The sequence below is a fragment of the Rattus norvegicus genome, chromosome 15, assembly GCF_021556685.1.
Source record: "Rattus norvegicus strain SHRSP/BbbUtx chromosome 15, alternate assembly SHRSP_T2T, whole genome shotgun sequence".
NCBI classification, from domain to species: Eukaryota; Metazoa; Chordata; class Mammalia; order Rodentia; family Muridae; genus Rattus; species Rattus norvegicus.
Window position 1 is genome coordinate 32,492,992 of NC_141548.1, and position 15,357 is coordinate 32,508,348.

A 15,357-nucleotide genomic window follows, 5' to 3' on the forward strand; every position below is an offset into this window, starting at 1 on the left:
TTTACTGCTCCCCTCTGCCTCGGCTTCTCCTGGCTAACTTCACCTTCCAGACACAAAGTGAGAGGAGCAGGATGACTGGTTCTCCAGTCTCTCAGAGGGCCCATCCTTTCCCAAAACAGAAACAAGGAGTCACATGACTGCAAGCCATTTAAGAAGTGAAGGATTGGGCGGCAGCAGCGGAGAGCGGGAGAGGCAGTGTAGTTAGAACCATTACTTCATTACTACATCCTCATTCAGTCACAGTTTTATTTAATGCAGAAGTGATCTTACTATCATTAGTGGCTTGGCTGCAGGCTCTGCCTGGGACACAAACATCTCAGGAATGTTCAAGAAGACCATTCCATCCGGGCCTTTGAGTCCATTCCCCATCTTTATCTTTGTAGTCTCAGCAACTAAGACCCACCCAAGAATCCTGACAGAAACGGGGAACACGTGGGGCTAGATCTGGCAATGTGTGGGCAGAGAAACCACAAGCAGCCAGGCAGATCTGCCCTCCAGTGGACCTGGGACTCGCTGAAGAGTCAAAAAAGCTTCCGCCCTACCTAGTCCTTTGCTGACCCCTTCAGGCTAGGGAAGGAACTTCAAGCCACGCCCACACCTGACCCTGCTTCCCCACCGTTGCCCAGGCTTCAGTCTCCAGACTCTCTCAAGGTGTGAAAGTCCAGCCCGCCAGAGGAATAACTGCGACCTCCCCCGCTTTCAGTGAGCGTTTTGTTAATGCCGGATAGCCCTCTCTTTGCGCCCCAAGAAACACCCAGTGGGCACCAAGGGCATTGTTACGGGCACATAGGCTCACTAGTACATAGGCTATATTCAAGTCCTGTGTCTCTCATTTGTTTATGACTCCCCTTCGGAGGAGTTCATATAATGAATGATACTCAGTCTTGAGATAATTTTGGATTAGTCAGGGTGGCTTCCACATATTGGTCCCCTGCTGGTGTGGGACAGGGCAGTCACCACAGAGGCTTAGACAATGATAGCATTGCCTGATTCCATCTGCTACCTTCCCCAACCTACAGGGTTTAAGGAGGCAGAGCCTCTCTCTGACCCAATCTTCCAGCATTAAAACAGCTTCTAGTCTCCTGCTTTTCTGAGGAAGAACAACAAGGCCAGAGTCTGAGATCCACAAAGCTCAGAAGGTCCGCCCTCCTTTGGGAATCAGAGTGCTATACCAAAGCGCCCTACAGGTACCTGTACCTGTTGGCTGGCATCTGCATCCTACAGAGCAATCCAGGTGAGGATTTTCCTGAGACTTCACTATTCAGACCAGAGCATAATTAAAGATAAATTAACAAACCACAGACTGAAACCTCGAAGATAACGCTTCGCTCTGCACAAAATGGCTGTCTTCCTCACAGCCGTCTGAGCTTTTCCCTCAAGACAAAGGTTGGCTTGTGTGAGAGGATGCTAGAAGCATGTAAGCTGATACCCTGAGGATGCTTTAAAATTCTGCACCAGAAGGCATACAGCTAATGATTTCTGCACAGTGAGCTTTTTCTGACAGTGTCCAACCTGGAAATTGTTCCTTCTCCTCAGGAGCCAAGGCTGCTTATAAATCCCTCAGTGCAAACAGAAAGGGATCGGCTATTTCCAGACGCCAGGCAATAGGCTTTTTGCAGAATGAACAATGTGCCAGCTATGGGCAAGCCACACATTGTTCCCAAAGGTAACTGTATTAATCCTTCAAGCCTGTAAACATTGTCTTCTGTGATTTAAAAAATGACTTTACAGGTATGATTAGGTTAGAAATGTTTAGGTGAGGATATTGTTCTGAGTTATCTGACTGGGTTCATTGGGTCAGATTGGATTGGTTTGGGTTGGGTTAGGTTGGGTTTTGTTTTACTGGATTTTTTTTTTGAGGCAGGGTTTTTTTAATGCAGCCTTGGCTGCCCTGGAACTCACTCTGTAAACCAGGCTGGCCTTGAACTCACAGAGATCCACCTGCCTCTATCTCCCAAATGCTGAGATTAAAGGTGTGCACCACCACCGCCAGGCATAGCTAGGTTCTAAAGTACTCACAGTGTACATAAAAGTGAGAGAGGAAAAGAGGGAGTGACTTTGCCACAGGAGAAAAGGGACGATGTCCTTCAAAGATGAGGCAGGGTTCAGGCACACAGGACAGAAGACTACTAGAAAATGGACTCTCCCCTGATAACCCTCAAAAAAGCCAGCCCTGTCAACACATTGACTTTATCCTATGAGATTAAGCTCAGATCTCTGACCTCTAGAAGTGTAAGAACAAATATATTGTATTAAGCCAGTGAACACGTGGTGAATCATCACAACTGTAATCGGAAATTAATACGTCATGTTTAGCCCCAACACAGAGTGTTGCTTTTACCAGCTTCCTTGAGGTAGAACTGAAACATGGTAAGTTAGACATATTGAAGGCGCACAGCGTGATACATTGGCATAACCGTTCATTACTTCCCAAGCTAGTCCACACTACCTGTGACCCCTGAGGCCCTGGCCTTCCCACAACCACTGGCTGATGTCCTGTCTCTAAAGTAGTGCCTATCCTAAGTGGATCTTGCAGTATGATGTTTTTATCTGACTTCTTTACTTAGCCTTAAGTAAATACAGCCCAAGTTGCTGTATTGATCGGTAAGTTTCCTTCTCTGATGTGCACTACTCCACTCTGTAGCACTGTGTTTGGTTGACATAGTCAACTGCTGGTTGTTTCCATCTGGGGTCCTTGATTGTTTGCGTGAGATCACCCCCATCTCAAGGATGGGAGGGTTGTTCAAGTTGTCCAGGAACTCGGGGATCCCAAGCATGTATCACCATACCCAGTTTTTGTTTTGTTTTGTTTTGTTTTGTTTTTTGTTTGTTTGAGCCATTTTTTTTAACAGAGCTGGGGACCAAACCCAGGGCCTTGCGCTTGCTAGGCAAGCGCTCTACCACTGAGCTAAATCCCCAACCCCTTGTTTGAGCCATTTTAAATGAAGGTGCTGTGTGAATTCATGTACAAGTCTTCCTGAGCTTTCTGTTTTCTTAAGTAAATATTTGTGAGTGCTCAGACTGAACCATGGGGCAGAAGGGCGGGCTGGGTTTGGTTTTGGTTTTCTTTTCAAGACACCACCAAACCGTTTTCCAGAGTGGTTGAGCCGTTTTGTGTTCCCATGATCTCAAATTATCATTTTATTACTTGAAGCTTTTCTCCACCCCACGTGAAGAAGTGAAGGTTAGAGAGAGGATAAGACTAGAAAGAAAAAGTAGTGGACAGATGAGGGAGACGATCAGAGGGGAGGAGCGAGGAGAATAAGAAAAGAGGTTAGGGAGACAGCCAAGGAGTCAGCCGAGCCCCACAAGGATGTCATATCCAAAGGTGTACATGAACTTAGGAAAGCAACCATGCCCACTGCCTTCATGATCATCTCTTGACCTAAACCCTCCTAGGAAAGGGACACCCTGGTGCCCGGTGCAAGATACTAAAGGGCAACCCACCCAGTGAAGTGGGGTGCAGCCACCCATCTAGAAACATCCAGAACTGGAGGGCACTGGGCTTCAATAATTAACTCTCTCTTTCACACTTCACCCCTCATCCTGTGGGTTAAACCCAACCAGAACCCGGAAAGCGTGAGTCTGTGCACGTTCATTTGGGGCAGGCGTTGTGGTCTAAGAAGGATGGAAGGAAAAAAATAGATCTGGACTGGCAAAGAGAAGATTCCCAATCCAGGAGGCAACACAGGAAACAGACAAGATGCTAAGCCGCTATGTCCTCTCTTCCAATAAGGAAGGGCACGAGAGGGCAGGAAATAATGGCGAGAAACGAACCTGAGGGAGGCAGTGCTTCTGATGTGCGGGCCTGTTCATTATGCACCAGAATTCCAATTCTCCTGTCAACAAAGGCCGTGGAGTTTAGCTGAGCGCAGGGTGTGTGTATGAATTCATTGCTCTCTGCTCTTGACGGTGGACGTAATGTGAATTAACTGTTCAGGGTCTTGGTACCTTGACTTCCCCAAAATGATACACCGTAACCTGGAATTGTGACGCAAATAAGCCCTTTGTCCCTCCGGTTGCTTATCCAACCATTTCATGAGAGCAAAAGGAAATAAACCTAAGACTTGGGCTTGAGAAGCAAAGCCTGAGTGTGCCCTCATTTTAAAGGAAGAAGCTTCTGAAAGACCCCAGCTTAGCAGCAGTAACGCCATTTTGCAAGGCTATATTTAAGATGACTGGTTCAGAGAAAGGTTAGAACACTGAGTACACAGCGGCTGCCAAACAAGATGTGTTTGGTTGAAGGCCTGGCAACAGGAGGACTGCCGTTGAGCACCTGACAATGAGAAAAGCCCCGGGAGAGGTCCCACACCCTGGTGGGGGGCCGAGTCAGCCATTATGTTCCAAGAAGGTAGCTAAGAAACTTGCCCCCGGGCTGAACCCTTGGGGGGCCGAGTCAGTCCTTATGTTTCAGGAAGGTAGCTAAGAAACTTGCCCCCGGGCTAAACCCTTGCCATATTAGAATCCACCAATTATATCCCTGTAACCATGCATCTGCTTCTGTATGCTTGCTTCTGCTCCCCAAAATCCTATAAAAGCCCATCCTTGGTTCCATGGGGCGCGCCAGTCCCCCGAGTGACTGAAGCGCCCGCAGGTGCCTGTGCCTGTGTATCCCGACAATAAACCAAATCCTCTTGCTGATTGCATCCTGTGGTGTCTCGGTCTGGTCTTTGGAGTTGGAGGGTCTCCATCCCGAGGGAAAGTTCTCCCTGAGAGCTTTTCATTTGGTGCATTGGCCGGGAAAGGAGATCCTCCACCCAGGGACCACCGACCACCCACTGGGAGGTAAGCCGGCCGGCGTCTGTCTGTCTGTCTGATTCTGTCTCGTTCTGCCTTATTCTGTCTGTTCTGTGAGTGCTCAGCCAGGTTCTGTGAGCGCTCAGCCAGGTCTGTTCTGTGAGCGCTCAGCCAGGTCTGTTCTGTGAGCGCTCAGCCAGGTCTGTTCTGTGAGCGCTCAGCCAGGTTGTTTGGAATTTGGGCGGGACGAAGAAGGAGCTGACGAGCTCGGACTTCTCGCCCCGCAGCCCTGGAAGACGTTCCAAGGGTGTTAGGGGCCCGACTTTTCGGGGCCCAATCTGGGAGAGGAGAAAGATCCGGACTAACGGCACCTCTGTCTGTATTTTTGGCTTTCAGAGGGCCCCGGACCTTTGCCACCTCCATCTGACTTTTTGCTTTCAGTTTGGTACCAAAGCCGTGCAGCACGCCTGTCTGTTGTTTGTTTGACTGTTGGTGTTGTTTGTTTTCTCTGTGTTCTAATCTTCCTTAGAACTAACATGGGACAGTCCCTAACAATGCCCCTAAGTCTCACTCTTGATCATTAGAAAGACGTCCACGACCGGGCACACAACCAGTCCGTCGAGGTTAAAAAAGGAAAATGACAGACTCTCTGCACATCCGAGTGGCCCACTTTCGGAGCGGGATGGCCAGTGAATGGCACATTTAATAAGATCATTATTTTACAGGTTAAAGATCGGGTCGTCCACGGACATCCTGACCAGGTTTCTTATATTATCACTTGAGAGAGTCTCGCCTTAAACCGCCCCCCCTGGGCGGAACCCTTCGTGGACCCGAATTGGCCTCCCCTCAACCCCCAGCCTGTCCCCTCGGCCCCGCCCGGTCTGCCGGCCACGTCTTCCTCTCTAAGAAACCTGTCCTCCCGGCAGACCCAAACTCCCCTCTCATAGATCTTCTCTCTGACAGGCCCGGCTGAAACGGAGGAGGCAGAGCCGCCGGCCAGATCAGTTGCCGGGCCACAGTCTGATAAGGGTTTCTCCCCTGTCGCAGATTACACAATAAGCGCGAGGTGATGCCAGATTCAACCTCCCAGGCTTTCCCACTTAGACAGGGAACCGGTGGCCAGACCCAATACTGGCCGTTTTCAGCAGCTGACATTTACAATTGGAAACAACACAACCCTTCTTTCTCCAAAGATCCGGTGGCACTCACCGACCTAATAGAATCTGTTTTACTTACCCACCAGCCTACTTGGGATGACTGCCAACAGCTCTTACAGGCCCTCTTAACCTCAGAAAAAAAAAAACAAGGAGTGTTCCTAGAGGCCAGAAAGCATGTTCTGGGAGATGATGGGCGTCCCACCCAGCTGCCTGAGGACCAAACTGAGATTTTAATACAGCTGAAGGTAAGGGACACCTACGCCTTTATCGCCAGTTGCTTCTAGCGGGTCTCCGAGGGGCTATACGACGCCCTACTAATTTGGCTCAGGTAAAACAGGTATTACAGGAAGCAGGGGAAACTCCCTCCGCCTTTCTAGAGAGACTTAAGGAGGCCTACCGTATGTACACTCCCTATGACCCAGATGACCCAGGACAAATGACGAGTGTCTCTATGTCCTTCATCTGGCAGGCTGCTCCAGATATCAGGACTAAGTTACAGAGGTTAGAAAATTTGCAGGGCTATACATTACAGGATTTACTTAAAGAAGCTGAAAAGATTTTTAATAAGAGAGAGAATTGAGTCGAATCTTGGCCGCCGTAGTTCAGGGCCAAGAAAGGAAGGGAGATAGGGGGGAGCTCGAAAGGGGCTGAAGCTGGATAAAGATCAATGTGCCTATTACAAAGAGAAAGGGCACTGGGCCAGAGAGTGCCCCAAAAAGCCTGGCGGACCCCGAAAGCCTCGACCACGAACCTCCCTCTTGGCTCTAGATAAAGATTAGGGAGGTCAGGGCCAGGAGCCCCCCCTGAGCCCAGGGTAACGCTTAAAGTTGGGGGGCAGCCGGTTACTTTCCTGGTAGACACAGGAGCCCAGCATTCAGTCCTCACCCAAGCTTCAGGACAACTCAGCGACCAGACGGCCTGGGTACAAAGAGCTACTGGTGAGAAACAATACCGATGGACTACAGACCGCCGGGTTCAGCTGGCTACCGGTAAGGTGACCCATTCCTTCTTACATGTTCCAGACTGCCCGTACCCTCTGCTGGGCCGTGACCTGCTCACCAAACTAAAAGCACAAATTAGGAAGGAGGGGCCCAAATAACTGGCCCCCACGGAACTCCCCTTGAAGTTCTAACCCTATGAACCGGGACAGGACACTGGCTTGGACAGAGACTGGTGGGATGGGGTTGGTGCTCCAACAGCCCCCCTTAATTACAACTCCAGTCTCCATAAAACAATACCCCCTGTCACATGAAGCTTATCAAGGTATAAGGCCTCACATTACGAGGCTTCTAGATCAAGGCATCCTAATCCCCTGCCGGTCGCCTTGGAATACGCCTCTTCTGCCTGTTAAGAAACCCGGCACTGGAGATTATAGGCCAGTACAAGACTTGAGAGAGGTCAACAAGAGGGTAGAAGATATTCATCCGACTGTTCCAAACCCTTACAATTTGCTCCTGACTTTAGGGTTCAGCATCCCACCCTCATACTCCTACAAACCTTTTGAACTGTTCATCGATGAGAAACAGGGGTATGCTAAAGGGGTCCTAACACAAAGGTTGGGACCCTAAAAACGCCCTGTGGCCTACCTGTCTAAGAAATTGGACCCTGTGGCCTCCGGCTGGCCACCGTGCCTAAAGATGGTGGCTGCTATTGCTGTCCTGATCAAGGACGCTGGAAAATTGACTTTGGGACAGCCACTCACCATCCTAGCACCCCACGCAGTGGAGGCCTTGGTAAAGCAGCCCCCAGACCGCTGCTGGCTCTCTAATTCTCACACCAAGCCTTGTTACTAGATGCAGAACGGGTTCAGTTTGGGCCCGTAGTCGCCCTCAATCCTGCCACCTTGCTTCCTCTACCAGAGGAGACAGAACAACATGACTGCCTACAAATCCTCGCAGAAGTACATGGAACCAGGCCGGACCTATCGGACCAGCCTCTTCAGAATGCTGACCACACATGGTACACGGATGACAACAGCTTCTTGGCAGAGGGAGAGCGAAAGGCTAGAGCTGCGGTCACTACGGAGGACAAAGTGATTTGGGCGAAAGCCCTGCCTGTTAGTACCTCCGCACAACGGGCTGAACTCATCGCCTTGACTCAGGCGCTCAAGATGACAAAAGGTAAGAGGCTAAATATATATACAGACAGCCGTTATGCCTTTGCCACGGCACACATCCACGGGGAGATCTACCGGAGGCGGGGGCTGCTCACATCTGAGGGTAAAGATATGGCTAAAATTCTGGCCCTCTTAGAAGCCCTATTCTTGCCCAAAAGACTGAGTATTATACATTGTCCAGGACACCAGAAAGGGCACAACCCAGAGGCACGAAAAAAACCGGCTGGCCGATGCCACGGCGCGAGAAGCGGCCATGAGCAAACAAATCTTGCCCTTAAATAGCCCAGACCAACCCACGCCCCCACCAGTGGGACAAACCAGTTGGGTTTATGCCCATGAGGACATAGAGCTCCTAAAAAAATGGGGGCCATCTACCACCCTCAACTAAAACAGTGGGTCTACAAAGGACTTTTGAATTGATCTCCTTTTTACATAAGAAGATAAAAACCTTACTAGATCGAGAAGAGATAAATCTGTGTTTTTTTTTTTTTTTGAATCGGGACAAAGCGATACAAAAGGTGACTGAGAGTTACAAAGCGTGCGCTCATGTTAACCCGGGAAGGACCATGATTGGACAAGGAGTTCGTCCTAGGGGACACCGTCCCGACATCCATTGGGAAATTGATTTTACTGAAATTAAACCAGGTATATATGGATACAAGTATCTCCTAGTGTTTGTAGACACCTTCTCAGGATGGGTCGAAGCCTTCCCCACAAAGCACGAGACTACAAAAATGGTCACCAAGAAGCTCCTCGAAGAAATCTTTCCCAGGTATGGCATGCCTCAAGCACTGGGGTCGGACAACGGGCCCGCTTTCGTCTCCCAAGTAAGTCAGTTGGTGGCCAAATTGCTGGGGATTGATTGGAAATTACATTGTGCCTATAGACCCCAGAGTTCAGGTCAGGTAGAACACATAAATAGAACAATTAAGGAGACTTTATCCAAACTTACGCTTACAACTGGCTCAAAGGATTGGGTGGCCCTCCTTCCCCTAGTTCTATATCAGGCCTGGAATACCCCGGGCCCCCATGGTCTAACTCCTTTTAAAATAATATATGGAGCACCACCCCCATTTGTCCATTTCTTTGATTCAACATTGCTGATTTTGCTGACAGCCCTTCTCTGAGGGCCCATTTACAGGCCCTACAGATTGTGCAGAGAGACGTCTGGAGACCTTTGGCCGCTGCTTACCAGGACAAGCTTGAGCATCCGGTGGTGCCACACCCGTTCCAGATTAGAGACACCGTGTGGGTGCGCAGACACCAGACCAAGAATCTCGAGCCACGGTGAAAAGGACCCTACACCGTCCTCCTGACTACCCCGACCGCCCTAAAGGTAGACGGAGTCTCGACTTAGATCCACGCACCACACGTCAAGACAGTCCGGTCTGAAGAATTGACTAATCACAACACTACACCCCAGACATGGCACTCCAAACCCCTTAAAGTTAAAACTCCTACGTGGCTCCTCCTAGCCCTTTTGTGGCCTAGAGTCAGTGGGGGAATAAGCCCCCACCAGACAGAAATTTCTTGACCAAGTCGAGTGAAAGATTTCACTCAAAGTTAACAAAAAAAAAATGGGGGAATGAAAGACCCCAGCTTAGCAGCAGTAACGCCATTTTGCAAGGCTATATTTAAGATGACTGGTTCAGAGAAAGGTTAGAACACTGAGTACACAGCGGCTGCCAAACAAGATGTGTTTGGTTGAAGGCCTGGCAACAGGAGGACTGCCGTTGAGCACCTGACAATGAGAAAAGCCCTGGGAGAGGTCCCACACCCTGGTGGGGGGCCGAGTCAGCCATTATGTTCCAAGAAGGTAGCTAAGAAACTTGCCCCTGGGCTGAACCCTTGGGGGGCCGAGTCAGTCCTTATGTTTCAGGAAGGTAGCTAAGAAACTTGCCCCCGGGCTAAACCCTTGCCATATTAGAATCCACCAATTATATCCCTGTAACCATGCATCTGCTTCTGTATGCTTGCTTCTGCTCCCCAAAATCCTATAAAAGCCCATCCTTGGTTCCATGGGGCGCGCCAGTCCCCCGAGTGATTGAAGCGCCCGCAGGTGCCTGTGCCTGTGTATCCCGACAATAAACCAAATCCTCTTGCTGATTGCATCCTGTGGTGTCTCGGTCTGGTCTTTGGAGTTGGAGGGTCTCCATCCCGAGGGAAAGTTCTCCCTGAGAGCTTTTCACTTCTACATAGTGAACGGTGTCCTGAGTGTGTGAATATGGACTGGGGCAGTCAGTGCCTGCAGCAGAGAGGCCTGAGACTACACACACATGCACACACACACACACACACACACACACACACACACGCACACGCACACTCATGCACAGACATGCATGCACACACACACAGCTTGTGGGAGGGAAGAGACACAGCATGTCTTTAATCCGGGAAGGATGCTGGTGACAAGGACAGGCTCTCTTGGCAGGTGATTTTTCTTCATCTTCCTCAGATGCTCTATTTTGGGGCTAATCATCTCCATTTTATTCATTTTCCAGTGAAGACTGCTGACAAAAACAGTCAAGATGATCAAAGGAAGATGTGTGCATGCTCAGAGCTACTGAAGAGTCGGAGGCCTTCTCTGCACCCTAAAATATGTGCTCCTTAAATTTTATGTGGGTTTCATCTGTTTTGCAAGTGAGTGGTCATAAGACATTATTAGACCATCTTAATACAGATGGAGGCCCTGGGCTCCTTTATTCTCGAAAACATCGCCTGACAGGGATGAATTTGCCAGCCACCTTTTACCAAAGCAGACACTGGCGGAGAAACTTCAAATGGTGGGTGGCTGCTTCTACATCCGGACAGGAGTTCTCTTACTTTGGAGCTTCGGGCCAGTCTGGATTCCTTGCTGTCTTGCCTCAAACCCTCTGAAGGAGGAAGTTGTGAGGAGTTGAGCCTCGTGTTATCTATTACTTCTTCCAACTTCTGCAGCCCGACCAGTCACTGAAGCGGTTCAGATCTGACAACACACGTGTTGGCAGGCAGAGCAATCGTCAACGTGATTTCCTAAAATGTGACCCAATCTAGGAGAACAGGGAGAATATGGAGACTACGGGGTTAGCATCCTGAGTGCACTTGTTCTGCTAGGTAGTTCTGTGCTCTCGGGCAACATTCATTTACTTTAAGTATCTCTACTTCCTATATCTCTCCAACAGGTGGTTTTAAGACCGATTCGCCTGACAGTAGACGTAAAACCACTCAACAGAAGCAACCCCAGAGATGGCCATAGCCCAGGAGAGGGCTAATGGGATCATGCGGGAAATATCACAAAATAAAGGTGAGGACTAGCCTAGAACAGCACAGCTAAGGCTAGGACACATTGAGAAGGCTCAGATCAGAGCACAACAGCAAGGCAGAACTGTGCCGCACAGGCCAGAGCCAGACCAGGACTGACTGAGTCAGCAGGCACAAGTCAGAGTCCTCAGGAGCACAGCTGACAAGAGCTCTAGGTGGAGGAAGGGAGCCAAAGCGGTCTGGAGGCATGAGACTTACAGGCTGGGAAGAAGTACCGTATCTGAAGGACATAACAAGGACAGAAACCAATCATCAGGCGTGGACAAGGAACCTAAAGGAATGTGGGCACTGTGGAGCGTGGGAGAAAGGATTTCCATCAAAGGTGGCTGGCCCTTCAAGAGCCAAGTTTCCATAAATGACCCCCACCTTCTAAAACATTTATACAAATCTTTTAATGTCCCTATCCTGACTTGTTTTTTATGTCAACTTGGTACAAGCTTGAGTCATCTGAGAGGATTTCTCAATTGAGAAAACGCCTCCATAAGATTGAGCTGTAGGCAAGCCTGCAGGGTATTTTCTTAGTGATTGATTAGGGAGGCTCAGCCCGTGTGAGTAGTGCCACCACCCCTGGACTGATGACAGTTTTGAGTGTTTTAAGAAGGGGGCTGGGACTGGAGAAAATTTCCTGAACAAAACAGCAATGGCTTATGCTCTAAGATCAAGAATCGACAAATGGGATCTCATAAAACTGCAAAGCTTCTGTAAGGCAAAGGACACTGTTGTTAGGACAAAACGGCAACCAACTGATTGGGAAAAGATCTTTACCAATCCTACAACTGATAGAGGGCTTATATCCAAAATATACAAAGAACTCAAGAAGTTAGACTGCAGGGAGACATACAACCCTATTAAAAATGGGGTTCAGAGCTAAACAAAGAATTCACAGCTGAGGAATGCCGAATGGCTGAGAAAAACCTAAAGAAATGTACAACATCCTTAGTCATAAGGGAAATGCAAATCAAAACAACCCTGAGATTCCACCTCACACCAGTCAGAATGGCTAAGATCAAAAACTCCAGCAACAGCAGATGCTGGCGAGGATGTGGAGAAAGAGGAACACTCCTCCATTGTTGGTGGGATTGCAGACTGGTACAACCATTCTAGAAATCAGTCTGGAAGTTCCTCAGAAAATTGGACATTGAACTACCTGAGGACCCAGCTCTCTTGGACATATACCCAAAAGATGCCCCAACATATAACAAAGACACATGCTCCACTATGTTCATAGCAGCCTTATTTATAATAGCCAGAAGCTGGAAAGAACCCAGATGCCCTTCAACAGAGGAATGGATACAGAAAATGTAGTACATCTACACAATGGAATACTATTCAGCTATCAAAAATAATGACTTTATGAAATTCATAGGCAAATGTATGGAACTGGATAACATTATTCTGAGTGAGATAACCCAATCACAGAAAAACACACATGGTATGCACTCATTGATAAGTGGATATTAGCCCAAATGCTCGAATTACCCTAAACGCACAGAACACATGAAACTCAAGAAAGATGACCAAAATGCAAATGCTTCACTCCTTCTTTAAAAGGGGAACAAGAATACCCTTGAGAGGGAATAAGGAGGCAAAGTTCAGAACAGAGGCTGAAGGAACGCCCATTCAGAGCCTGCCCCACATGTGGCCCATACATATACAGCCACCAAACTAGATAAGATGGATGAAGCAAAGAAGTGCAGGCAGACAGGAACCGGATGTAGATCTCTCCTGAGAGACACAGCCAGAATACAGCAAATACAGAGGCGAATGCCAGCAGCAAACCACTGAACTGAGAACGGGACCCCCGTTGAAGGAATCAGAGAAAGAACTGGAAGAGCTTGAAGGGGCTTGAGACCCCATATGAACAACAATGCCAACCAACCAGAGCTTCCAGGGACTAAACCACTACCTAAAGACTATACATGGACTGACCCTGGACTCTGACCTCATAGGTAGCAATGAATATCCTAGTAAGAGCACCAGTGGAAGGGGAAGCCCTGGGTCCTGCTAAGACTGAACCCCCAGTGAACGTGATTGTTGTGGGGGAGGGCAGCAATGGGGGGAGGATGGGGAGGGGAACACCCATATAGAAGGGGAGGGGGAGGGGCTAGGGTGATGTTGGCCTGGAAACCGGGAAAGGGAATAACAATTGAAAAGTAAATAAGAAATACTCAAGTTAATAAAGATGGAAGAAAAAATAAGAAAGAAAAAAGAAGTGGACTAGGACCCCATTCACAACAGATCACAAAAATCTTCTCCAACCTTTCATCTCCCAATTCATTCCAGAATCACAGCCTCTAACACCAGCAGGCATTCCCTACGAACCCAGCAGCTAAGCAAGCCAAGAAAACAGCCCCCAGCTCCAGCAGGTACCCCTGCTAGCCTGACAGGGGAGCAGAAAGGCTGACAACAGATTTTCCCCTCCTCTGCTCCAGTTCCAATTCCTGAGTCCTACTCCATCTCTCCAGCAGAGGACCTGCTGCAGTCTTCCTTCCCTCTCTGACCCCTACTCGAAGATCACAATCTTCTGCAACCTTCGTCCCCGCAACTCACGGAAGTTTCCCAGTCTCCAACACTAGCAGGCATTCCCTATGAACAGCCAGTCAAGCAGGCCAGGGAAACAGGTAAGTTAACTTCACCATCCCTTCCTCTCCTCCAAACCCCTAGTTTCATCCCTAACTCTGCAGCAGAACATGTACTCCAGCCTTCTCTCCCTTCTGCCCACAACTGCTGTGGGTCCCACCGACCTTTCCCTCCTAACTGACCTCCTCCCTACTCATTGCTTTATCCCAACTCCCAGCTCCAGCAGGCACTCCCTGCTGACCCACAGACTGCTCTAGCCAGGGAATCAGGTAGGCTTGTCTATAGCACTTCCCCTCTCCTGTTCATCTAGGTCTGCCCACCCCACTCCAAGTCTCATTCCCAATGCTATAGCAGAACTTCTGTGGTGACCTCCCTTCACTGTCTTCTGCGGTTGAGACAAAATAAGCAGACCCAGGTTGGACACCCCGCTCTCCTCCCTCTTGTGAACTCTTTCAGACCCCATAGCCTTTTCCCATTCCTGAGTCAGCTCCCAATACCCAGAAACACAATTTACCTGGAATCTCCTCTGGCCACAATGATCAAATCCAAAGAAATTTCCTACCAAGCAATACACAGCCACCACACTTTGAAATCCAGAGAGAAAACAGAAACCAAAGAACAAAACATCCACCCAACAAAGACGAATCCAGAAATCGGCAGTAGATCTATGATCATCCCAAACCCAGGTGACTAAACACCAGCATCAAAGCACAGCCAAGAACAGCCAGGGCAATGTGTCTCCACTGGAACCAGCTCTCCTACCAGCCGGCCCTGAATATTCCAACACAGCTTAACGACAAGAAAAAGACCTTAGAACTTCCTATATAAAGATGACAGAGGTCCTTAAAGAGGAAATTAGTAAATCTCTTATAGAAATCTGTTGTTGTAAAAATATAAAAAATAAAAAAGTATGGTTGTCTTTTACCCAGCTAGGTCCTGTACCGCGGTGCCCCAAGATATCTGGTAGATATCTTGGCGGAAACACATCCCAACTCCACGGTGGCCCAGTGTCTCCTGCCACCACACACTTTCCTACTCTCAAACCGTCACAAAAAAGAACACACAACACAATAACTTTTGACCCAATTGGTAAGATATAATTGCTCACTTAAACATACAAAGCCGGGTACCATCCATCCCTTGAGAACATTAATAACAACCTGTGAATACACAGAATGGAATCTTTATGTCAGCCTCCATTGTCCTGCTACTGCTTCTCTCTACCTCCTGTCTCTTCTCCTTTCTGTTCTCATCTCCTCCTCTTCCTTCAAACTTCTCTCCCGCCCATCCTTCCTTCTCCTCCAATGACAGGCCTCCTTCTAACCTGTACCTGCCCCTCACCTGTACTTTACAAATTCAATGGGGAGAAGGTTCTGGTGAAGTCACCTGATTCCTGAGTACTTGACTAGGCAGCTGTCCTTGGGGCAGTAGAATTAGCATCAAAATACAGATAACTTCAGGGCA

The 15,357-nt window shown here is 48.7% G+C and overlaps 1 long non-coding RNA gene across 3 annotated transcripts; it reads left to right on the forward strand.

Annotated features, from left to right (window-relative positions):
* The first annotated feature begins 405 nt into the window (after window positions 1–405).
* On the forward strand, window positions 406–14,817 carry LOC148000952 (uncharacterized). Of its 3 annotated transcripts, none has more exons than XR_015638295.1 (9): window positions 406–651; window positions 1,020–1,234; window positions 1,537–1,666; window positions 9,127–9,346; window positions 10,515–10,653; window positions 10,951–11,075; window positions 11,175–11,296; window positions 13,782–13,934; window positions 14,204–14,817. It is a non-coding gene; the product is annotated as an uncharacterized LOC148000952 (long non-coding RNA). The 3 variants fall into 3 exon arrangements; XR_015638294.1 differs by having other exon boundaries at window positions 409–702; XR_015638293.1 differs by lacking the exons at window positions 406–651; window positions 1,020–1,234; window positions 1,537–1,666; ... (2 more) ...; window positions 13,782–13,934; window positions 14,204–14,817 and adding an exon at window positions 8,418–8,782 and having other exon boundaries at window positions 10,515–10,694.
* Window positions 14,818–15,357: the final 540 nt, after the last annotated feature.